This window comes from Mercenaria mercenaria, chromosome 13 (assembly GCF_021730395.1).
Source record: "Mercenaria mercenaria strain notata chromosome 13, MADL_Memer_1, whole genome shotgun sequence".
Lineage (NCBI taxonomy): Eukaryota > Metazoa > Mollusca > Bivalvia > Venerida > Veneridae > Mercenaria > Mercenaria mercenaria.
The window spans coordinates 30,116,867-30,143,776 of NC_069373.1; the positions used below are offsets into that span (position 1 = coordinate 30,116,867).

General features: G+C 36.8%; 1 pseudogene; it reads right to left on the bottom strand.

The window, feature by feature from the left end:
• Positions 1-471: 471 nt before the first annotated feature.
• LOC128547705 (glutamate--cysteine ligase catalytic subunit-like) lies at positions 472-25,113 on the bottom strand (annotated as a pseudogene).
• Positions 25,114-26,910: the final 1,797 nt, after the last annotated feature.

The window sequence follows — 26,910 nt, forward strand, 5'->3', positions numbered from 1 at the left end:
GTGCTTTATACCCGTGACCAGTCCATTTGACAATATGTAAATTTATTATTATATAATTGTTTTTAGCATCCTGTTTAAAAGCATTTGAGTCAAAATGAACATCGGTCTGTCTAATATAAACGATGTTATAAGAAAATCTAAAAATCTGAGCAAAATATGAAATAGCGCCGAACTCGGAAAACACCGATAGAAATTTCTGAAGTTCTGTACAAAACGAGAGTTAAAGTCGATCTGTCTTGAAGGCAGTTTTAACATCATGATAAGCATTAGATATATTAATAAATGACAAAACAGTCATATACTTATGTGCTTTAATTAAATGTATTTTTTCACGTTAACCAAGATCAATATCAGATGAAATACTGACTTTTAATAGGTAGTTGTTCAATATCTTATATATTATAAAGTAATTATTCAATATGAATTAATTCTCGCGCTCAAATGCTGTTAAAATACCTTTTTATATATGCGCGTTCCATGTCCAAGAGTAAATGTATTACGGGCCCAAAACGGATATTTCAAAAGGAAATGACATCAGCGTGATAAAACAAAAGCAGACATTCCAGCGCATTTCATGGAAATTTGATGATGTTAAGGAACAATATATTCTTTTATTAGTTTTTACGCGTTTTATGCTAGAATAGCGATAGTCTGCATATTCATTTCGTGTTATATCATCTTCTGAATCCCTTGGGATAACGGTTGGTACCTTCGCCCTACCGGGCTCGGGCACCAGCAAATCCGTGGGGATTCTGCAGATGTTATAACACGAACCCCCGCCCCCCAATAAAGCAAAAAAAAAAAAAACAACAAACAACAAAAAACAGAAAAAAAAAACCAACAACAAACAACAAACAAACAAAAAAAAAAACAACAACAATACTTTATTTAAGTCTCACTTTTGTACACACATTACATAATAAAACATACTCTAAAATATAAATACATGTACAAAACCTCTCTATAAGTGTTATGAGAGACTAGAATCCTAAGACAGTGAATTACTAAACAATTAGAATATCAATATATACACGCACACTTCTGAAAGAGCTAAAATAGCACCTTAATATACTATGCCGATAAGAACGTTTTAATAGAACGATATACATGTTAATTGCCTTATAATAGTATATACATATATTCATATATACATCTTTATAAGATCATGTAAAATAACAAATTTTGTACAATTTAAGTAATATTATACAGTTTATTTCGTCACATTATATTTCAAAGCAGGTTCTGGCCGTGTATTTTACAATCACATAATATTTCAAAGCAGGTTCTGGCCGTGTATTTTACAATATTTTCGTTTGATACCAAATAAATATTTTTTTTTTTAGAATCAATATACATTGAAAAAGACATACTGTATTTTGTTACATTTCTAACAAGTTCTCGTCTAAGAGATTCGTAAACAGGACAATGAATTAAAACATGTGACTCATCTTCAACTATAACATGTTCTTTATTCAATCGGTAAAGTTTGATATCAATTTTAAGTGGGACAACGCCACTCCTAAATTTTACTAGAGCACTTCTGTGGTGTCTCTGTAAATTTTCTTACGTAACGTACCCTTCAGTTTTTGTATAACATGCGTTATTCTTACAAAATATGGTAAACGAAATTGACGCTAACGTGGGCTGGTATGCATACTCCTAAATTAAACGAATTGCCACCAAAAAAACCGAAAGCTAATACAATGAATTCTAATTTTATTACCCCCTCTAAATAAGTTGTTTTGTGAATGAGGAGACTATATTTTGAAAGATATTTAATTTTCAAGCTATGTATACTTGTGATAGACCTGCGAAAGCTTTAATTTGACTTGGTACTGAACAGCCTAAAATGGACCAAATATTTCTGTATTCAGTATTGTAAATGTAATTCTGAAAAGTTCAGCAAAATTTTAGGTTCATGCTTGTTTTCATCCACCTTACGGTTTCATTTGAGATATGTAATATAGCTTTGTTATCAGATATTGCAAAACTTCTCATTTGTGAACAGTTTGAAATCAAACTTTTCTTCTTGCGATACATTAACACACTTCAGAAGAAGGTCTTAGTTAATGGTTTCAGATACAACAGAATCTTGCTGGTAATCTTGATGATTTAACACAAAATCTCGGATCCAACTGGCCATTGTCTTAAATTTGCCTAAAATTGAAATAAACATGTACTTAGTATACAACGTTTACATTTATAACAGATATACATGTATACCATGAAATCATGTTTCGAATACTTTAAAACTACCTAACAATTAGTTCGTTTAAGGTAGTGGACCCGCAAAGTCACTCGGCAACGCCCGTGTAATTACGTTTTGTCGTTAGGCAATTCGGCTTTCTTCGGACATAAACGACTCTCACCGCACGTATGGCTTTCAATATTAACCGGAGAATGCCGAAATCACAAACGAAGTATACGTAGTTTGCCGACTGTCATTATGTGTGCAGTACCTTAAAGTAGCATATATAACGCTTTGGAAGATTTAATTCGCTAAAATTTTCAAACGTTTGTATCAATGTTATTATATTTAGAAAGCTTCTAAACTTGTTCATTTTTATGACAACAAAAAGATATAGGTCACTAAAGGGAACCAAATGTCTAACATATCATAAAGGTTTACAACTAAGGATAACTACGGTGTTTCGTTAGGGTGAAATCGCGAAAACTCGATACATTGACGCGAAAACACGATGTGATAAAGCGAAAACACGATGCCAAAAATATCGCGTTTTCGCGCTATTAATATGTTTTCGCCCTCGATCTCCCATCGTGTTTTCGCCTTCGTGGTGAGTAGGGCGAAAACACGATATTAATAGCGCGAAAACACGATATTCACGAGCAGGGATCACCCCGTCTAAATGTATGCGCGTGGACTTCTTTCTTTTTCTTCTTTCATTTTTGCTATTGGGGAGTAAATTTTCAGCACTTTCTTACGAATTGAAATTACCTGGGCTTTAGTACGGCATGTCAGCTTTTTATCTACGAAAAGATATTTGAGCTCGGGATAAACACAAATCCCACAGGGGTCCTTAACGGACCAAGGGTACATTGATAATTTTGGAACTTCATCAAATCGCTAAAAAGGTCATTTTTGATGTTGTCTGAGAGTGTCAGTATATGCCTCAGATGTAAGATATAACCGTATTTGAGAGCTGCAGACCTAGACATTTCAGAAATATTTTCAAAATAAATTTCGTGTAATAAATGTTGTTTCTACGGAAGCGTGAAAGGGTCATCAGACGCTAATACGTTTTAGTACGTTAAGGCTGCGGAAAGGGAATGCATACGTTAAAACACTGACGCACATGTATCTCTACGCAGAGCAATGATAAATTTTATTTAGGAAATTAGGAAATTTTAGTTCATTAAATCTGCAAACCGGATTCTGTTTGTGTTCTGTCTAGGAATATCACTTGATTAAGGTCAAACATCAAATATTCTCCTCCTGTATTTGACTGGACTTAATTCCAGGATATGGAATCACGTGATTAAAAAGCACAGATACAGATACCGAAATACACAGAGGTAAAAGTCGAATTTTTATTGCGTCATTTTTGGACTTAAATTTAATAGTTGTGAATGATAATCTAATAACGAAAATATATGATAAGAGACGATTTTAATTTTGAAATTGTCAACTTCCCCCATCTTGATGGAGATGTCCCTCGAGCAACATCATACGGTGTCTATATTTCACAACTTATTCGTTGTGCAAGAGCTTGCTCAAAGTTAGAGGATTTTAATGATAGAAATCTTCATATCACCAAAAAATTATTACAACAGGGTTACCGTTATCATAAGCTACAGAAAGCTTTCAGAAAATTTTATTGCAGATCGTCCGAACTGTTAAAGAAATATAATACTAACCTTAAAACATTTTTAAAATTTGGTCTTACACACCCGAAATACTATGGAGATGTAGTTTATAAAATTCGGAAAATTAAACATAGTCCTTATTTTAATCAGATATTTGTTAAAAAGTTTATCAAAAGTGGATACAATGCGAAAATAGTGAAGCACAGTGCATGTCCTCTACAGCTAATCTGTACGCTTTCCTATTTGATGGTGCGGTGACTAATAAAGCGTAAGACTCCTTGATGCTCTTCTCCTAAATCCTACATAAAACGGACGGAGGGAGTGGAATTTTGTCTTGCAGTTTCTTAGTCGTGCCCTTAAAAGTTAAGCTCTTCGTGCTCTGACTTCAGGCAAGTTGTTGGGTACATTGGTGTATTTATACCTTAGATTTACCATAATTTTATGTTTTACTTTACATGATCTGGTATTTTTTCACTAATGTTAGAGCCTTTCTCAGCGGGGAATGAATTCATTTAAAATGTGCTGTCTAACTTGTTGAAAATAGGATAAGTGCGAGGTTGGCATGCTTTAAACGCGTTTAAACCCACAGTTTCCTTTATATAGGTTATTGACCGTTCCAAGGCGGTGCCCCTATTTTCAACTTGTTTTCTGTCCGTCTTGTATTTTGTGTTGCGTATGTTGTCTTGTTTGTTGTTGTTAGCGCTTCTTTACTCTTATCCTAACTCTCCCTTTCCCATCCCCTCCTTTCCCCTTGCATTTGCGCTCCCTTGCTTTGGCATCCCTTCCCCTTTTACTATGAGTAAGTTATTGTGCCCACCTTAATTTTGGCTGCCGGAATCCTAAGGTGGTGCCCGATTGTTGTTTTTTTTCCTCCTTATCAGATCATACTTTTAGGATGCCTATAACGTTCTAACATATATATTAAAACATCGTGTTTTCGCGCTTTCGCCTTCGCGGTTGAGAGGGCGAAAACGCGAAAACACGATACAAGACCGCGAAAACGCGATGCGAAAAATATTGCGTTTTCGCGCTATTAATATTGTATTTTCGCGTTTTTGCCCTAGTTAACACGAAGGCAAAAACAAAACACGATGGGAGATCGAGGGCGAAAACGCGATATTAATAGCGCGAAAACGCGGTATTTTTGGCATCGTGTTTTCGCTTTATCGCATCGTGTTTTCGTTTTATCACATCGTGTTTTCACGTCAATGCATCGTGTTTTCGCGATTTCGCCCTTAGAATAGAACACCGTAGATAACCCCTTTATGCAACAGATTTTCCTGCATTTTATACAGAATTCAATGATAGAAAATGACAGGGGGACTAATGTCAAATAGTTTTGAAAACATTCATCTTTATGACATTTTCGCATGATTAAGATAATGTAACTCGCTGTCATTGCACACAAAAGTGGGGGGGGGGGGGGGTTTAAAGACACGTATTAATAGTAAAGGGTTTTGGTGTAGTGTGCTACTCTTGATATGTACCTTACAGACGATGTTGAAAAATCTAGACGGTTGTTGATGCACAATTTAAGTTTTTAGATAACAATGTGACTTAAATTAATGTGATTATTAAATGATGCGTTTTACCAGAGGCACGATGTGAAACCAGAAACAAGTATTCTTGAATTCTACTTCTGGTGAGATAGTCTACGTCAACCATATCCAGGTACTTGTTGATGAGGGGGATAAGTCCTACAAAGTCTTTCTTTAACAAATATTAAACTTTCAGTTTCAAAATCATTCAATGTTTATACAGATACAACAAAACATCCCGAAACTTGAGAAAAGTATAACATTTAATTAAAATTACTTTAAAATGTTCAAGTAAACAATTGTTAACGCTCTTTCTATTAAGATATAAACATGTCTACCATATTTCTACCACAGAAAAGGGAACTAAGGAGTCAGACTACAATATCTATATTTGTGAAATTTGCATGTGGCTATCGCCATAACAGTAATAAATATCAAATTGCAAAGGCAAAATGACGTGCATGGTGAAACGGAATATAAGAGATTTGAAAACATTGAAGATTTTGCAATTCTAATTGACTTCTATTTGGCGTACATAGGAGCAATACCTTGCCGGACGGGGCGCATGTTCTCCGTGAAGATTTGATAAAAGACATTGTGTCTGATATCATTCGTCCTCCACCTCTGATTCAAGTTGAGAAGTTGGCAGTTTCTTGCGGAGTACAGATTTGTACTGGTGCAGAATCCAGGAACACTGGTTAGGTTAACTGCCCGCCGTTACATAACTGAAATACTGTTGAAAAACGGCGTTAAACCCAAACAAACAAACAAACAAACAAACAAATACCTTGCCATTTATTATTTCGTTGACCGTCATCGCATCATACTCTTCCCCTGTGTTTTCACAGAAACATCTACCTACAGAATAACCGGTAGATCATGATGGTTAATAACTTGAAATTTCAACAACAGCTGTTTAAGGGGACGCATACTTTGAAATTAGAAAAAAGTGGGTGGGGTATGATAAAATTTACCTACAAAAAAGTACAAGGTTTTGGTACATGAAATGGATACTGTTTCAACTGTTATAAGTACACAAAGGATTGCTCACTAAAACAAAAATGAGAAAACTGAAACAAGAAAGTTACTGTTGAATTACATAAGACTTCTTGTGTACATTCAAAGTCAACAATTAAGACTTTTTGGTGCGAAAATAATAGTGCTTCACCTTGTCCAAACATTTATCAATGTCCTACAGATTCTAATTTAAAGAAAGAATGTGAAATATGGTCACTGTCTTGCTTTTCATTTCGCATATGTAAGCTAAAACACATTATTTAGTTTGTTTACAAAGTAGTGCATAAGAAAAGATACGGTGGTCAAGGAATGCCACATTCCAAAACTAAAAGAGTATATTCCCCTTAATACATTAAACATTTATCGTTACAGAAGTCTAGTGGCTTACAATAAGGGCCTAGAAATGTTGCCATTATTAATTTTTAACTTGGTATTCATGAACTACAATGCACTTAAATATCAAAACACATTCAACAAACTTTTGAAAATGTATTGCCTTAAAAATCCCTAAAATAAGGTATGAAATTTGGTTGAGAGGTCCAATCAATGTGTATATGTGCAAAAGTAACATTCTAATCTTGTTCACAAAAGTTACTAATACACAGCAGGCATGTCAATGATCAAAACTGGACAAATATACAGTTATCCTCACTTTAATGTCATTTATAATTTGTCCTTGAATTCTCCACCATACTTTTCATAATTCTGTTTGCACGAGTTGCACGAGAATGCTGTCATTCACGTAAAAAAATGGGGTCAAATAAGTTGTAAATGCAATATCATCTAAACGTAATTAATGGATTATGCAGTTCAAGATAAACTTTATCTCATAACATAACGAACATGTATAATGTTGTAACAACAACTTTACTTACACTGATTTAAGTAGCAGTCGGTTTATAAGTGACTTTATTGATTCATTTTATGTTTTGTTATTGTTGTCAAAAAGTATAACGGAAGTGCCTCACAACTGAAGCGGAAACCAGTTTGATGCGCAAAGTAATCCAATGTAAGTAATATTTTTTGACAAATGTCCACAGAAATTAATAATTTTCTAATATTAAAGACGAATATCTGAATAGGATTCATTATTTGATAAGAAATTATAATCATCGACATGTTTTTTTTTAAAAATCGTACACGTGCTGACACCTAAGTTGTATCCCGTTGTTTATTAGAGTTACCTTTCGTCCGGCGCAGTAATACATTTGCAGTGAATCGCCGAGAAGTCGTGGGAAAATTAAAAACCATGTAAATAAACTAAAATTAACCACCTTTTCAAGATGAATTTCAAGTGATCGCCATTATGCATTTAACCCGCCTGACCTGTGTAGCATCTTAGATATCTGTTCTTAGGTATTCATTGTGTAGAATGTCATGTTATGCCCTTGCAATGCTAATCCCACTCTGATTTTTTTTGTTTACATTTTTATCAATGAGAAATATGGCGTCCATCCCGAGCTGAAATGACATGGCGTTAAATTTTTACATGTTTAAGCAAACCTGGTGTGTTAGAAAGAAAATCTCATCCCTTCAACATTATTTGGAACACTGTTATTGTAAAAAACCTGTTTTTTCCTTATACAAAAGCTTAATATTTTGTGTTGAATGTACTTTCACAAAGACCTCTACTTTCCTATTACATTCATAGTACCAAATCCTTACCCACAAAATACTGAATATTACAGGTGTCCATCAGTATTATATCAGTTTAGGAATATGTTTTTTATTTTCCCACAATCGATTTCTTGAATATGCACCCCTTCCGCATTTCTGTATGAACTGTGAATGTAGCAATATGCGTCCCCTTAAGATGAAAATGAGTCTCCAAGAAGCAAGTGTTATAGTTTGTTCACAGAATCATGTGGTAGTATGTTTGAGATTTAACAATGTTTACTTTGGCTGGGAGAGCTTAAAATACCAAGGATTTGACAGTTCTGAGAAAACCTCTCGACACTACTCATTACCTTATCACTTGAATTAAGAAGTAATATATATAAAAGTCGTGTTTTTACGTTATAAATACACGAAAAAGACGTTATACGTCCGCGGAATAATTTCAAGAGTGCGTAGCATCAGTGAATTATTCTGGCGATGTGTAACACTTTTTGAGTCCATTAATTTAAGTATCTCGAAATTAATGTACATTATTCCGATTCTAATATGCCCTTTATCTAAAAAGAAAATAAAATATAGTAGCGCTCTTTCTTGGTCTCGACAAAAACTTTGACATCATCGCCCGTTAATTAACGTGACGTCACGTTAGCGTGAGCGTGTTTTAACAGAAACAACCATATTACTATTAATATATTCTCATGTTTTAATACCGTAAAGGTTACACTATACCAATTCAGTGCCTTCTTCATTTCCTATAAACAATGAAATTTTGAGACGTCATTTTCAGTACTTTAGAGCATTTCAATGATATGAAAACCATATTTGGTCATTAAGTATGACATGTCTTCTTATAAAAAAAAGAAGAAAAATATTGATTACATATAAGAAAAATAATCTGTTTTGAAAAGCATCACCCTCTGAAAATGCTCCCATGAAAATAGCCGTTTAGCAATTACGCGTATGTAGACATTTTCTCAAAAAATAAAACTAATACCTAGAATTCACAATGAAATTCTCAATATAATAAGCAATAAAACTAAGCCAAAAATATAACTGCCACATCCTCATATGACTCATTATACCATATTTCATCAACAGCATGGAACTACATTTTCGACTACTTCACATGTACTCACTTCCTGATTTGTGTAATCAGTCCTAAAGGCAAATTAATGTAATTTGCTCTTTGCACACAAAAGAAACATGTGAATATACACACTTCAGGGTTACACATTTAAAATAATGATACATTTTCTAACAATAATTAAAATCAGGGAAAACATTTCTGATCTGAATATATTGTCTAATGATTTATGAAGGCACCACTTATCACAAACTTACATATCCATTACACCTAACACAATATCTATATACATCGAATGATTAATCAAAGCATTTCCATACGAATGTATTAGCAAATTGCCTCATGCAAATGCAGTTACAAAGCAATGGTTAAATGTAATTTAATAATAATATATATTTTCACCTTATCCGAAGGCTGGAGTTAATAAGTTGTTCTCTTTTCGAGACGTATAACATAATTGTCTCTAACACAAAATGTGATTTTAAGTTACAATGATTTTAAAAGAGAAAAAAGTACCTGTTAAATCATTTCTGAAGTAAAATATTTCACTTGTAACGGCATCCCTCTTGTGAGACCGTGAGAAATTTTCATCAGCTTTAGATATGGGTATCACGAAATTCAATCCAAATGTAAGAATTACCCTCGAGGTCAAAATGATAAATACTATGTAAGCAGCATTTTCAAAATCAGTAAGTTGAACATCCATAGGTCGAAATTCGATTTGCCAACCTGCATTACTGCCTGGGGCTGGGAGTTTCAATCTAACTGACTGCCAGTTCGTGCTATGAATATTCTGAAAATGATAACAGGTTTATTACGCCAGCCACGAGACAGTTGCTACAATGAATAATTAGCTTTCTTTCCGAAAAAAATGACAAGGATATTTAGTTTTAAATACAGCTATCACTCGTACAACTGAAATGCTTACTTACGAGTAAAGTGACATAAAGTTTAAATGAAGCATAGGCACGTCTAATTGATATTGCATTCTAAAATATACAGTGTCAATATATGTGATTCATGGGGCCAGACTCTCCGTTTAAAATTCATTCTAATGCAAAGTTTTTCTGTTGAAATAACATCAAGTGTCAACAATAAATTCAGCTACTGTACCAATATATAGGCAAAGAAATACAGTATAAAGATATCATAAATGCATTGAACAGCGGTCACAGATGACCAGGATATTATCAAACCTCAAAGTGGCCAGTGCTTTCATCGTCGTTTTGGTCAATACTTTCACTGAAGATCATCAGAGGGTCTCTGATAAACGCATGAGCTGTATGCTTTGACAACATATCGTCCACTCCTGTAAACAATACATTGATTGTGTTTTAATTAATTTGAAATTCCGTGAATGGTTTAAGCTGTTTTTTTATTTCATTTCCCAGGGAGCGACTTAAAATACTACTAAATGACATGACTTATATGAAATGTCAAAAACTAGTATGTGCTCTTGATTGGGCTTTAGTTCAACGCGGCTTTGCTGGTTAGAAGAAAGTAAAGAAATAAATTTTATTCTAATATCATGTACTGCCTTCAAACCTCGGGCATATAGAGTTGACTTTTGACCAACAAGACATTCAAAAAGTGATTGCTATTAGTATGTACGTTTTGCTACACAACGGGAGTTGTCCATAAGACTACGCGTTTGACCATTCGTCAACTCCTAGCTTCAACAAGGACATAAATGAGCAAGACTAATGTAACTAAGCCATTTTCTAACAATTTATTACAAATTGAAATTTTGCTATGGTAAAAATAACAAGTAACAGGTAAAATGTCAAACAAATTTTCTAAGTCAAATAAGGCCATCATAAATTTCAACAAAGTTCCCCGGTTTTACGCAAGTTAGTGTACTGAGTAGGAAGTCTTGTGTGAAATTTGAATCCAATATATGTAATTGTTACTGAGAAACAATTTGATATTTAAATGCATGCAATACTTAAACAAAATTTTCTAAAAAAAAAAGAAATAAATAAAATAGTGATAATTAAATGCCACAATTTGAAAAGTTGAGTTCTCCATCTTGGTTACTTGAGTAAGTTTGGTGACCAAATGATCTTGCACGCAAAGCATTAACCAATGTGCGAAGCCGTGACCGACGACGACGGCGACGCCTACTCCTTGGGTAAGAAGATACCTCTTTCTATTCATCGAATAGTCGAGCTAATAAATAATTTAATTTTACAAACACTAGCAAAGTCTAGCATCTAACATTGTATAACAAACAGCTTTATAAATGGATATATAATTTATACCTGCTTGTTTCAGTTTTACAAAGATATCTCTATCATATACAAGCTCTATATCACTGCAAGCAGAACAGGTCAAGTAGCTGTCTACTGAATCAAACCTGGACTTGTTTATCACGAACTTATTTTCCTTTAAAGCCTGAAAAGTGAAGAAAATGTCTGGCAACTACATTGTAGTGAAAATAACTATTTACGGATCAGACTAAAAACATTTCTCCCCATGATCCTTAATGCAAAGATTAGATGCATTACAGTGGCATGCGCCATGTTATCATATCACCATGTAAACGACATTATTTTTCAATGAACGTGGAAAGAGTGTTATGTAATGTGACGTCAGGCTAAGAACGTTGGGTATTCCTTCAGCCGCCAATTAAGATATTTCTCATCTCTTAAAATAAAGGTGAAAACAAGATCATTTTTACACTGCATCAGTTGCTGTTTCTGTAAACATATGTTTCAAGTATTAATCAAATTGGCTGAGGGTCAAAACACATTAAAATATGCAAGAAGATCATTGGAAGCGTAGAATTCATGAGTTCATGAGAGGCAATGGAAAGTAAAACACCCCTCACGCACCCTGCATCGGCTTAAGGGGAGTGCTAGTACATAAATATTGAACTCCATGATCCCAAAGGACCAGAAAATATAAGATCACTGAATCCAAGTATAACAAAACCGAATGTTATCTAATTCAATGAAAACCAAAAGGCCACTGTGACAATAGTTTCCTCAAATTATTAATTAGAGAATACCCAGAGTGGACGTGATATTTATGAGTTTGCGTTTATTTTGACCAAAATAAAAAAGTAACAATATGGGAAATGGACACATGATTATAAAAGGACAATTCAGTGTGAATAATATAGTTAGCTTTGAATATGAATAGATATTTGGAAACGACATCTTACTTACACATTACTTTACCTTTTTGGTCCTGTACATGGGAACATACCTTTAAAATTATCTAGCATATTTTACATGTTTTTAATATCTTACTTTTAGCCCCAGTTCTTCATCAGTTCTATCGTCCATTGCCTGTGATATCACTGTCCATCTTGTATCCAAATCAGAGAGATATCCTCTATTGACCGGTGCTGCTGCACTCAACGCAACCTGAAGGTACGACACTGAGACAACTTTATATTCATGAAATTATGCCAATCGTGTTGAATCCCATTATCCATTAGTAGATGATTATGGTTGAGAATTAGACTATCAGCTTAAATGCATGAAATATATATAGCAAAACCGAGTACAAATCCATCCAGAAGAAATAACCACGTGCCAAGAACGCTGTCTCCATAAATTTAATACTTAGAGCCGTGTAAATAATTGCCATTTACACACAATTACACAGACAAAGCAAAACAATTAGACAACAAACAAGTAAAGGTACACACTAGAGCACCTGCTTGGAACAGTCATTGGCTAAAACACCAACTGGGAGTTTAAACCTTACGCTTAACTTAGCTCCAAAATTATGGGACAGTGCTACATGTGTTAAACAATGGACATTAGAACATAATTTTACACCATGACCGAACAAGTTAGGTTCTTCTTGTAAAACTCCCTAACTACGACAACATTTGAAAATGATTTTGAAATCGCCTAAAGTAATTTAATACTTGATGGTGATATACTTGAAGCATCGACTAATGTAATACTGTATAAATCATTGCATACAATGGTATTTAATTTTGTAAACTCTACATTTTACAATCAAATAAAAAAAAAGAACAGATTTAGATTTTAAAAGCGTAGAATACCTTATTACTATTATAATGACTCAAATTTTATCTACCAGTAGCATTTCGTTGTACATTGTCTAACTAAATGTTGAATTGGTTCATACTGCTCATGCTACAGACTAATCTCTAATCTTAATTTATCACTACAGTGTATGTGGCGACATTCTGTTTCTTTTAATTTTAAAAGGTGAAAAAGAGATGCTAGTGCCTACCATTATTGGACAGAGGATAATGAACTGGTCGTACAAATACTTTGCCTCTCGAATATCACTAGCCTGTACTGTAACTTGTAAACAACAGCTTCCCGCACCTTCAATGTTATTAAACAGAATTCAGAATTATTCATTATTTCACATTTAACAAAAAAAAAAAAAAAAAAAAAAAAAAAAAAAAAAAATTCAAAATATATGATATATTAGAAAAAAGAAGACCAGAAACACTTGATGCCAAGTCCATTGTATTTCAAAATATTTTTTTTTCAGAAAATAGAGTTAAAGTGGAACATTCGTGTATCCTCCTCTGACGTTGGTCAAATATCACCAAGTTCTATTGCCAGCAACCAATTTGTGTGATTACTGCCTTGATACATGTCTTTTTTGTATTTCTCTCATTCGACACAAAACATCCATGATTTCTTCTATCATTGATGCAAAACTATTTCTAAATTTAACTTAGAAATTTTACCGACGAAATAACGAATAATAAAGACTGTCCCATACTAAATCCAGAATTATCCATGAAGATATGGTCTGTCTTGCCCACCTTTGGTACATTATCTGTGTTCCAGAACTTAGATGATAAGTCTTCTTGTAAAGGATCAACAGTATGAATGTCCTTATACACTACAATAAGGTGTGTATTAAAAGTTATATCAATCAATGCCCTTCCGTTTAGATTGTTATCATTTCAAAATCAAATCATTGTAGCGAATACTCGTAAACAAAAAGTCATGTTATGGACATCGCCTTGGTATGCGAGCATGGTGATCACACGTCATCCTGAGAGTATGCGTGGATAAATCCAACCTCTACACACTTTCAATATACTAAATTCATGTGTAGATACTTACAATATACTAAAAGCTTGCGTGGATATATTAGGTCTCGTAGAGATATTAAGTCTGTAAACACTTTCAACGTACTGAATGCATCCGTAGATACATTCAGTCGCCTCAATATACTTTCAATATACTTAATGTGTGCGCCATATACTAAATTTATGCGTGGATACTCTCAAAATACTAGAAATATGTGTGGATACTTTTAGCCTCCTCTCCGCCCTCCTTACTTTCAACACACCAAATGTAATTCGTACCCAAATGATAACTGCAAATCCGCGTTTCAGTCCTTTAAGAATTATGTCTAACAAAACATATATACGCATGACTTATAAAAAAGCGTTTTAGAAATGCTTAACAGTGTAAAAATAACAGAGAAATTTATATTGTTCTGAAATTTCACTTTTTAATGCGATCGGGTTAAAAGATAAAATGTCATTACACGGCAAAGCAAATAGAACCTGGTATATTTATTTGAACTTGCTTTCCTCTCCTCTCCCGTATATGTTGTTCCAACAATCTGAAAAGTGTAGATAACATCTTACTTTACTGGAACGTTGGTTTCACAACAGTTTTGGGTGACTTCAGGGCGGATGAAAGGTAGCTAGTTCTATCTTGATGGCATTTTCCTCTGCTAGCAGTGCCGCCATAAATTATGTTGAGTGGCTTTAACAGGGCAAATTGAAACTTATTATCAGCTGAATGACTGGTAGCTTACAGGATTAGTTCTTCCGAGGGATGATTCTATAATTGGAGGTCAAACAATAACACGTGAATTACAGATAGCATGACGAGCATATATCATTTTATAAGGAATGCAAGTATCACTTATGTATATGACAGAAAAGATACTCTTTAGTTACATATTAAACCTAGAATTGACATAATACATAAAACCATGAAATGAAATTAACACATAAAACAACTTGAAAGCGACTGATCAACAGTTGTCTTCATTGCTTTAAATGAAGAGTTATGTATCAACAGTAGTTGTAAGCAAACAGATATATGTTAAACAACATAAAAATAAAAACAACAAAACCTTTAGCCATTCAGCTGCAAAACTGAATCGTCTGGGTTTGACATAAAATGACAATCTAATGAGCTTTTACATGATTCATAGTTTTCACATATTCATTTCACACGTTTATTTGACAAATCAGAAAAGATCTTACCTATATTTTGGAAAATCGTGCGATATAATTTTCTCTGAAAGGAAACGGGAATGCGATTGCATAGAATCTGGAGTAGGATTAGACGTGGGATAAGTGCAATTGTAACATCCTAGCCTGCAAAAATAAAAGTAGGATCAGTACAACTGAAACAACCTAGCGCTAGTTCAGTGCAATTGTAACATCCTAGCCTGCAAAGATAAAAGTAGGATCAGTACAACTGAAACAACCTAGCGCTAGTTCAGTGCAATTGTAACATCCTAGCCTGCAAAGATAAAAGTAGGATCAGTACAACTGAAACAACCTAGCGCTAGTTCAGTGCAATTGTAACATCCTAGCCTGCAAAAATAAAAGTATGATCAGTACAACTGAAACAACCTAGCGCTAGTTCAGTGCAATTGTAACATCCTAGCCTGCAAAAATAAAAGTATGATCAGTACAACTGAAACAACCTAGCGTTAGTTCAGTGCAATTGTAACAACATAGACTGCAAATGTATCTTCTAGAAATAGACGCTCGATCAGTATAACTGTAACAGCAAACCTGAACAAATATCATCTAGGATAAGACACAAGCTCACTACAATTGTGAAAGCGTAGCGTGCATAGAGATCATGTTTGATTAGAAACAACATTGTCAGTACGAGGGGAATAATCAGGACCGCATAAAATAATCTAAGATAAAGCGTTGCAATTGTAACAGCTAAGTTTGCAACAATATCATATAGGATAAGACGCAGAATCCTAACAATTGTAACAATATAGTATTTAATCATTAGTAATCAGAATCAGTACAGTTGTAAAAATACCTTCAACAATATAAGACGCAGGGCCTGTACACTTAAACTGCAAAAATATCATAAATTTAGGCTAGTGTAAGACACATAATTAGAATAATTGTTACAATTTTGCCTGAAAATATTTAATTCATGTTTTGACTCGAAATCAGGCCAATTAAAATAAAAAATGTCATTCTAGATTAGCCGAAGGATTCGAACACCTTTAACAACCTAGCTTGCAAATTATCATATAGAATTGGACGCATAATCTGTATAATTGTATCAGCTTAGTTTGCACAGGCATCATGCCAGCAGGGAGACGGAATTAGTAATATTGGGAAGACTAACCTTTAAAGATTTGTCAGTTGATCTATATAACCGTTACAACAACCAGCAAGAACATAATGCAGACAGGACCTCGACTAATACAATCCGAGAAAAGCATGCAAAGACATCACGTCGCGTAATATATTGGATAATTATTTTGCAGCCTAGCCTTCAACGCATCATTCAGGATTAGACATAGAATCAGTATAATTGTGACAGGCTAATCAGTATAATTGTGACAGGCTAATCTTCAAAAGAACTCGTGTCTAGTAGAACAATTTTTACAGCCTAGACTTAAAACATCATGTAGGGTTAGACGGATGATCAGAACATTTGTAACAATTTAGTCTGCAAATCGACCACCTTGGATAAAACACACAATTGTCGGAACCTAGTGTGATTAAATATTACAAAAACTTTGCGTGAGAATGATGCTTTTACGCTAATTAAGTTTTATACATAAGCGTGTCTTTCTAAATTTTATTTCGGTACTTGTAACATATGAAATTGTTGAGTTTTCTGCTCAGGGGTGGATAGTAGCTTGCATTTTCACTACCGTCCATAACAGCCTCATTCAAACCGAGCCTGCAACATTTTCATTTATGTCGTGTTATCGGCATAAAAATATGATTCCATAGCTTTACCGATAGCTCAGTATGATAAATGATTTAGTATGCTACAACATACAGTAGCTTGTGGCCCTCACGCGAAGTTAAATTTAACGGAAGACGGACGTAAACATTTGCGTTTGGTTAAATCAAAGCATTGAGAGGACTGATGTGGGCCACGGTTGACAGCTTCTGGTAATGGGCATGAACAGTTTGCTTAAGTTTAATAAGCATTTTCAACCCTTTTTATCAAATCAAGGGGTAAAACTCTGCTTTTACTCAGTCAATGGGGATAAAATAATATATGAGCAAAGCTCATGTGCTTATTGAAACTTTTGTGAGGTTTGGTTTGTCTTGCTCAAAATATTTTATGAATTATAAGCATTTTTTTAACAAATCAATGGGAAAACACTGCTTTTACTGGATCAAGGGGAATAACAGTAAATATGAGCAAAGGTTATGGACTAATTGATAATTATTTGATGTCTGGAGATTCTACTTATAACAAGAGCTTGTAGAACACTTGCATGAAGTAACTGAAAGGAAGAGAAATTATTTGGTCACTGCCCACTGGACATTTAACGTTTTGACATTAAATTAGTAATTATGGGTCATTTACCAGTCTTAAATGGCCTGCGTATCAAATGTGATCTTAGACCAAAGCATAATCTATTTTTTTTGGCAAAAAGTTCTGTTGTCAATGTGATCTTGACCTTTGACATACTGAACTTAAAATCAATAGGGGTCATCTGCTGGTCATGACAAATCTCCCGATCTCATGATCCTAGGCCCAAGCGTTCTCCAATTATCATCCGGAAACCGATTGGTCTACAGACCGACCAACATCCATCATCAAACAGTAATATTTACAATATAATCCTCCTCCTTCGAAGGAGGGCAATTAATTTTCAAATTAGAAGATGCCCATGTCTCCCCCAATGCATAGTCGTAATAGGCAAGAAGTCAATAGAAGATAGGAGCGAAAGACAAAGAGACAGTAATGGTCGACTGCAATAGAGAGCATCTACTTGGCATGTCCAATCGCCCTATGATTCTGCGTCAAGTGGTTCTCAAGTAAAGCGTTTTCCATGTTCAGGCCCCTGTGACATTGAGATTTGATCGAATAAGCCCAAAATCAACAGGGGTCATCTACTCTGTATGTCCAATCATCCTATGAAGTTTTAACATTCTTGGTCAAGTGATTCTCAAGTTATTGATCTAGAAAGAGTTTTTCGATCTTCAGGCTTCTGTGACCTTTCTCTATAGTCAAGTGACCCCGGAAACATTAACGGTTCATCTGCTCTGTAATTCCTATCATCATGATTGAAGGTTCTAGGTCAAATTATTCAAAAGTTATTGTTTTGAAACTGTTTCTAAGTTCTGGTTCCTGTGACCTTAACTTTTGATCAAGTGATTCAAAAATCAATAAGCCCTGTCCAATCATCCTTTGAAGTTTCAACATTCTGGGTCATGTGGTTTTCAAGTTATTGATCAGAAACGGGTTTCCATGTTCAGGCCCCTGTGACTTTGACAGATTATTTATTTATTTTTTTTCAAATGAGATCTCATCTTGGTAAAAGCAGGCTCTTAGTAAAAGCAGGCTCTGAATATACATGTATTATACATAAATTACATAGATAAAAGAAACTTCAGAATAGTTCTTAAACTAAAAGCAGCCATAAAAGAATATCTAAAATGAAATTAAATTTTCATTGAATTCTAAAACAACCAAAACAACTACTACTGTCTCCAATATCAGCACACATCATGATCTTCAGGTTGCATTCAGTCATTTTTCAGCTGTAGACTGCCTCGGTAGCCTAGTGGTAGAACGTCCGCGTCGAGTGCGGAAGGTCTTGGGTACGATCCCCTGCGCGTCATACTAAAGACGTAAAAAATGGTACCAGTAGCTTTTCTGGCTTGGCGTTCAGCATTAATAGGATAATGCTAGGACTGGTCAGCCCAGTGTCAGTATAATGTGACTGGGTGGGGTATCATGCCACGTTTCTGCCGCGTCGTATTCAGTGAGGCAGCACTATTAAGTTGGCATTGTGCTCACTGTTACAAGTAGACACTGTCATTTATATGACTGAAAAATTGTTGAAAAAGACGTTAAACCCGACCCCCTCCCCTCACCTCCACACACACACACACGCACGCACGCGCGCGCGCACGCACACGCACACACACACACACACACACACACACACATACTAGATTAATGTAACATGCCTCATAATCATGACAACATGCATGTTTTAGTGTTGTTATCTTTTCCGCTCCTTTGGGATCATTCAACATATACTCATTTGAGTACATTCAACATATGTGTAATAGAGTTCCGCTTAAGCCGGTGCTAGGGGGCGTAAGACGTGTTGCACATTTCATTACTTCTCATGAACAGACTCAATCAAACCGAGTTTGCTATTATTCTTCTTGGTTGCATTCTATGCTTCCAAAGGATCTTTTTACGAATTTTATTGTTAAAAATGCAAACATTGAAAATTGATTTTTTTTCAAACTTAGTTTGAATTGTCTCAAGTAATTCCATTGCAGTCTTCCGAATCCCGCTATTGTATACTAGAAGAAATCGTATGCCAGTACGTGACTATTTTGGGACGAAAACACTTCGAATCTACCGGCGATTAAAAGGCGAACTTGTTAAAAATAATGTTTCTAGAATGTAGCATTAAATCAAATTGAAGTGCATATGTTCGTATTTTCGGGAAACAGGTTCAAATTTTTCGCCTCCTCCGTTACGGCTGCAATTATTTTCCTAAGTCGTGCAAATAAAAATTATTTACGTAAATATTATGACAGGATCGTATCTTTCTCTATGACAAATAAATAAGATAACACCTTTTCTGTTGATTTCATGCAATATATATCTTTCCATAAACCCATTTCTATGCTACGATCTTCGACGGAGACACGGGTGTAATTTTATCATTCAGTATCGTATCGAAATAGAACGCACGCCTTGATAGTTAGATGTTTTCTGATCATGTCAAGTGACCAAAAGAAGCCCTTTGGTGTTGTTTTAATAATAACATTTCGATTAACATTTCTAGCAGCAACTGAGTTTTAATTTAAAATGTTTACAAAAGACGCAACTTGGTTTTAATACCGATTATAGATCTACGCGGATGGTACTATTTTTGTAGGTTATTTATTGTTTATTTTGGTCACATGATGAAGAATTGTTTTGGTCATGTGATCAAAGCAAGCATGCTCATTTTCATATGCTTTGTTTTTGTTATAAAATATAGATTACGACAAATATGTACTTAAGCAATGCATTTTTTGATAAAGTTGAATCTAAGAAGCTTTCTGAAAGTAAATCAGACTTGAATTACGTAAAATTTATTGAGGACATGGAACTACTTGTTCTTCGGTTTCGGATAAGCGTATCGTTTGTAAATTTATGGTATGGTAAATCTGTGGGCACGCTTCGCTGCCCACAAAAATGGCTTTAAACAATTTTTTCGTATACAGTATACTAATAAAGTAGTTATTAATTTGGTGAATCATCCAAATAAATACAGGAAAGACGGAAAGGTGGTGTCGGGTTCTTTCTTGGTTTATGAAAATAAATCCCAAATACGCAGGGCTGGAAGTAAAACCTAGTCATCTATATAACTGCTCTTTCTTCCAGAAGTCCCAGTGTTTCACTATTTATGTTTTAAGTAATTTTTCAAATTTCTACTGAATCTTCACTCAATGTGCGGCTGTCACGATATCATGTAACATTATCTAAATGTAATAATGTATTTAAGCTTGTGATAATAGGCAAAGTTTACAATGTGATGCCGTTCTCAGATTATTTAGATATATATACAATATTTTGTCATATAAGCGATCACTCAAGTATAAAGCATACTATCAGATAAATCTTTCACTGAGGGTGGTATATCAAGACTAAATTAAGCATGCAATTAACTCCCCTAAAGTTATCCCCAAAGCCCAAAATTGATTTTATTGTTTCGCTCGTTTTAAATAGTTTTGATTTATTCGTTTAGCCTGCTGATCTAACATTCATCAGGTGAAAGGTGAAAAGTGTCTTTTTACATCCTTTTTCATCCATTGTAAAATTTGATTTAGGTATTGTATGTATAAGGTTTAAGTTATACTATACACAGGAAATACTTTAATTGGTAAATAAATTTGCATTTTTAGATTCGTATTTATTTATAGAAGCTGGTCGAACAACTGTTATTTTCCGGTCGAACATGTTTGAATAATTTTGAGGAAGACCTCCATATTATACATAGCCCGAAAATGTTTGTTTCAGGCGTTTCTGCAAGTGTTGATAACTTCCTGAACCAGAGCTGTTGGAAACAAAATAAATGCCTGATATGAGATACGGACATCCAGAGTGGTCGAATAAAATACACATAACTGGTAAGAGCTCCTGATATCCAGGCCCCGTGTTCACAAAACATTCTAAGTCTCAACTTTATTTGTCATTTAAATCTAATAGCATGTTTAAATCAAAATTTTAAGTTAACACTATTTTCAAATGCCTATTCAGTATTGATGGTCAGTCTCAGTTGGAATTTAACCTTTAGGTTTTAGTAAAACTGATATCAAAATTTCAAACCCAAACTCAGCTGAGACCGAAAATATTTTGTGAACACGGGGTCGGAGTGTCACATACCAGATATGTGCTCCTGATATCAAGAGTGGCCATACACCTGATATGTGGTCCTGATAGCCAGAGTGGCCACATACCTAATATGTGGTCCTGATAGCCAGAGTGGCCACATACCTGATATGTGGTCCTGATAGCCAGAGTGGCCACATACCTGGTATTTGCTCCTGATAGTCAGAGTGGCCATATACCTGATATGTGTTCCTGATAGCCAGATTGGCCAAATACATGTTATAAGCTCCTGATAGCCGGAGTGGCAACATATCTGATATGTGGTCCTGATAGCCGGAGTGGCCACATATCTGATATGTGGTCCTGATAGCCAGAGTGGCCACATACCTTGTATAGCCCCTGATATATTGATTGGCCACATACCTGATATGTGTTCCTGTAGCCAGAGTGGCCACATACCTGATATGAGTCCTGATAGCCTGAGTGGCCGTATACCTGATATGTGCTTCTGATAGCCAGAGTGACCACATATCTGACATGTGCTTCTGATAGCAAGAGTGGCCACATACCTGATATGTTCTTCTGATAGCCAGAGTGGCTATATACCTGATATGTGCACCTGATAGCCAGAGTGGCCATATACCTGATATGTGCTCCTGATAGCCAGAGTGCCGAATGAAATAGGCATACCTGGTATGAGCTCCTGAAAGCCAGAGTGACCGAATAAAATACACATATTGTTTTGTTTGTTTTGGGTTTAACGCCGTTTTTCAACAGTATTTCAGTCATGTAACGGCGGGCAGTTAACCTAACCAGTGTTCCTGGATTCTATACCAGTACAAACCTGTTCTCCGCAAGTAACTGCCAACTTCCCCACATGAATCAGAGGTGGAGGACTAATGATATCAGACACAATGTCGTTTATCAAATAGTCACGGAGAACATACGCCCCGCCCGAGGATCGAACTCGCGACCCCGAGATCCGTAGACCAACGCTCTTACCTATAGCGGGCGGGCTATACACATATTGGGTATGAGATATTGGGTATGAGCTCCTGATAGATAGAGTGACCATATACCTGATATGTGCTCCTGATAGCCAGAGTGGGCACATACCTATTATGATCACCTGATAGCCAGAGTGGCCACATACCTGGTATAAGGTCCTGACAGCCAGAGTGGCCACATACCTGATATGTGCTCCTGACGGCCAGAGTGGCCACATATCTGGTATGAGCTCCTGACAGCCAGAGTGGCCACATACCTGATATTTGCTCCTGATAGCCAGAGTGGCCACATACCATGTATGAGCTCCTGATAGACAGATTACCCATATACCTGGTATGAGCTCCTGATAGCCAGAGTGGCCACATACCTGGCATATGCTCCTGACAGTCAGAGTGGCCACATACCTGGTATGCGCTCCTGATAGCCAGAGTGGCCACATACCTGGCATATGCTCCTGACAGTCAGAGTGGCCACATACCTGGTATGAGCTCCTGATAGCCAGAGTGGCTACATACCTGATATGAGCTCCTGATGGCCAGAGTGGCCACATACCTGATATGTGCACCTGATAGCCGGGAGTGACCACATACCTGGTATGAGTTCCTGATAGCCAGAGTGGCTATATACCTGATATGTGCTCCTGATAGTCAAGTGGCCACATACCTTGTATGAGCTCCTGATAGTCAGAGTGGCCCCATACTTTGTATGTGTTCCTGATAGCCAGAGTGGCCACATACCTGATATGTGCTCCTGATAGCAAGAGTGCCGAATGAAATAGGCATACCTGGTATGAGCTCCTGAAAGCCAGAGTGACCGAATAAAATACACATATTAGGTATGAGCTCCTGATAAATAGAGTGACCACATACCTGATATGTGCCCCTGATAGCCAGAGTGGCCCCATACCTGGTATAAGGTCCTGACAATCAGAGTGGCCACATACCTGATATGTGCTCCTGACGGCCAGAGTGGACACATACCTGGTATGAGCTCCTGACAGCCAGAGTGGCCACATACCTGATATTTGCTCCTGATAGCCAGAGTGGCCACATACCGTGTATGAGCTCCTGATAGCCAGAGTACCCACATACCTGGTATGAGCTCCTGATAGCCGGAGTAGCCACATACCTGGTATATGCTCCTGACAGTCAGAGTGGCCACATACCTGGTATGCGCTCCTGATAGCAAGAGTGGCCACATACCTGGTATGCGCTCCTGATAGCCAGAGTGGCCACATACCTGGTATGAGCTCCTGATAGCCAGAGTGGCCACATACCTTGTTTGAGCTCCTGATAGCCAGAGTGGCTACATACCTGATATGAGCTCCCGATGGCCAGAGTGGCCACATACCTGATATGTGCTCCTGATAGCCGGGAGTGACCACATACCTGGTATGAGCTCCTGATGGCCAGAGTAGCTACATACCCGATATGTGCTCCTGACAGTCAAGTGGCCACATATCTTGTATGAGCTCCTGATAGTCAGAGTGGCCCCATACCTTGTATGTGCTCCTGATAGCCAGAGTGGCCACATACCTGATATGTGCTCCTGATAGGCAGAGTGACCATTTACCTGATATGTGCTCCTGATAGCCAGAGTGCCGAATGAAATAGGCATACCTGGTATGAGCTCCTGAAAGCCTGAGTGGGCACATACCATACCGTGTATGAGCTCCTGATAGCCAGAGTGCCCATATACCTGGTATGAGCTCCTGGTTGCCAGAGTGGCCACATACCTGGCATATGCTCCTGACAGTCAGAGTGGCCACATACCTGGTATGCGCTCCTGATAGCCAGAGTGACCAAATACCTGGTATGTGCTTCTGATAGCCAGAGTGGCCACATACCTGGTATGAGCTCCTGATAGTCAGAGTGGCCACATACCTGGTATGTGCTCCTGATAGCCAGAGTGGCCACATATCTGATATGAGCTCCTGATGGCCAGAGTGGCCACATACATGACATGTGCTCCTGATAGCCGGGAGTGACCACATACCTGGTATGAGCTCCTGATAGCCAGAGTGGCTACATACCTGATATGTGCTCCTGATAGTCAAGTGGCCACACTCCCTGTTATGAGCTCCTGATAGTCAGAGTGGCGCCATACCTTGTACGTGCTCCTGATAGCCAGAGTGGACACATACCTGATATGTGCTCCCAATAGGCAGAGTGGCCACATACCAGATATGAGCTCCGATAGACAGAGTGGCCAAATACCTGGTATGTGTTTCCGATAGCCAGAGTGGCCACATACCTGGTATGTGCTCCTGATAGCCAGAGTGGCCAAATACCTTGTATGAAGTGGCCACATACCAAGTATCGGCTCCAGACTGTCAGAGTGGCTGAACGAAATACACACAGCTGGTATGATCTGCTGATAGCCAGAGTGACCACATACCTGGTATGAGCTCCTTATAGTCAGAGTTGCCACATACCTGGTATGTGCTCCTGATAGCCAGAGTGGCCACATACATGGTATGTGTTCCTGATAGTTAGAGTGGCCATATTCCTGGTATGAGCTCCAGACAGTCAGAGTGGCCGAACGAATTACACACACCTGGTATGAGCTCCTAATAGCCAGAGTGACCGAGCGAAATACACATACCTGGTTTGAGCCTCTGATAGCCAGAGTGGTCACATACCTGGTATGAGCTCCTGATTGCAAGGGTGGCCATATACCTGGTACGAACTCCTGAACGCCAGAGTTGCCAAACGAAATTAACATACCTTATTTGAGCTCCTGATAGCCAGAGTGGCCAAATACCTAGTACAGACTTCAGATAGCCAGAGTGGCAAAACGAAATAAAATACATGCACCTGGTTTGAGCTCCTGATAGCCAGAGCGGCCGAACGAAATGAACATACCTGGTTTGATCTCTTGAGAGCCAGAGTGGCCGAACGAAATGCACATACACGGTATGAGGTCCTGATAGCCAGAGTAACTGGACGAAATACACATGCCTGGTAAGAGCTCTTGAGAGTGGCCAAGCAAAATACACATACCTGGTATGAGCTTCTGATAGCCACAGTGGTTGAATAAAATACACATAGCTGGTATGGGCTTCTGATAGCCACAGTGGCCGAACAGAATACACATAGCTGGTATGAGCTTCTGATAGCCACAGTGACCGAAGAAAATACACACATAGCTGGTATGGGCTTCTGATAGCCAGGGAGGCCAAACAAAATACACATAGCTGGTGTGGGCTTCTAATAGCCAGACAGGCCAAACAAAATACACATAGCTGGTATGAGTTCCTAATTGCCAGAGTGGCTAAAAACTGCACATAGCTGGTGTGGGCTCCTGATAGCCAGTGTGGCTAAATAAAATGCCCATGTCTGGTTTGAGCTCTTGAGAGCCAATGTGGTGAACAAATTACGTATACCTGGTATGAGCTTCTGGGAGTCAGAATTGCTGAACAAAACACATACTGGAATTAAAGGACAATGACTCTAGTGACTGAAGAAATCCTGACGAAAGATGTGCATGCCCCACTGCTATATAGTGATCTAGATTTATCTAAAATTTCATGAAGATCCATCAATGGGTTACTTTGTTATGTGGTACTTTACGGATTGTATAACAGTTAAAGGACAGTTACTGCATTAATCCTGACGAAATTTGCGCGTGCAGCACCGATCTATAGTGATCTACATTTGTTTAAAGTTTCATGAAGACCCATCAAAAGGTTACTTAGAAACAATAAAGAATCCCTAGTTTTAACCAAATCAAGGGGAAAACTCTGCTTCTGCTCGGTCAGAAAAGATAATACTATGTGTGAGGAAAAGGTCATGTTCTAATTGAAAATTAAGTGAGGTTCGGTGATTCTCGGTAAAGTAGTCCTTAAATTAAAAGCATTTTCAAATTCAGATGGACGGACGGGCAGACGCACGCACGCACACACGAACAACCGGACGGACAATGCCAAATCTATATAATTCTCGCCTTCGGTTAGGGATAATAATGCAAGATAAAATTTCAGCGTAAGCATTATTTGTAGCAGATAATGGTAAGAGTTTTAAAAGTCTTTGTTGGCTAGGTTTGAAATTATGACATCACTCTACGTATTTGTAAGTGAGCCTCATATGCTCACCATAATATTTCTATTTGAAATAAATGGAAACGATCGTTTTGTGGATAAAGTTTCAACCCGTGGTTTCGAGCATACTGGGTAACGATTTGTATATCAAATTTTCACACACTTTTAGTTCTACAAAGCTCTATAGAGCAAGTATAGAAAGAGAAAAAGGAATGTTAACTTTTATATAAG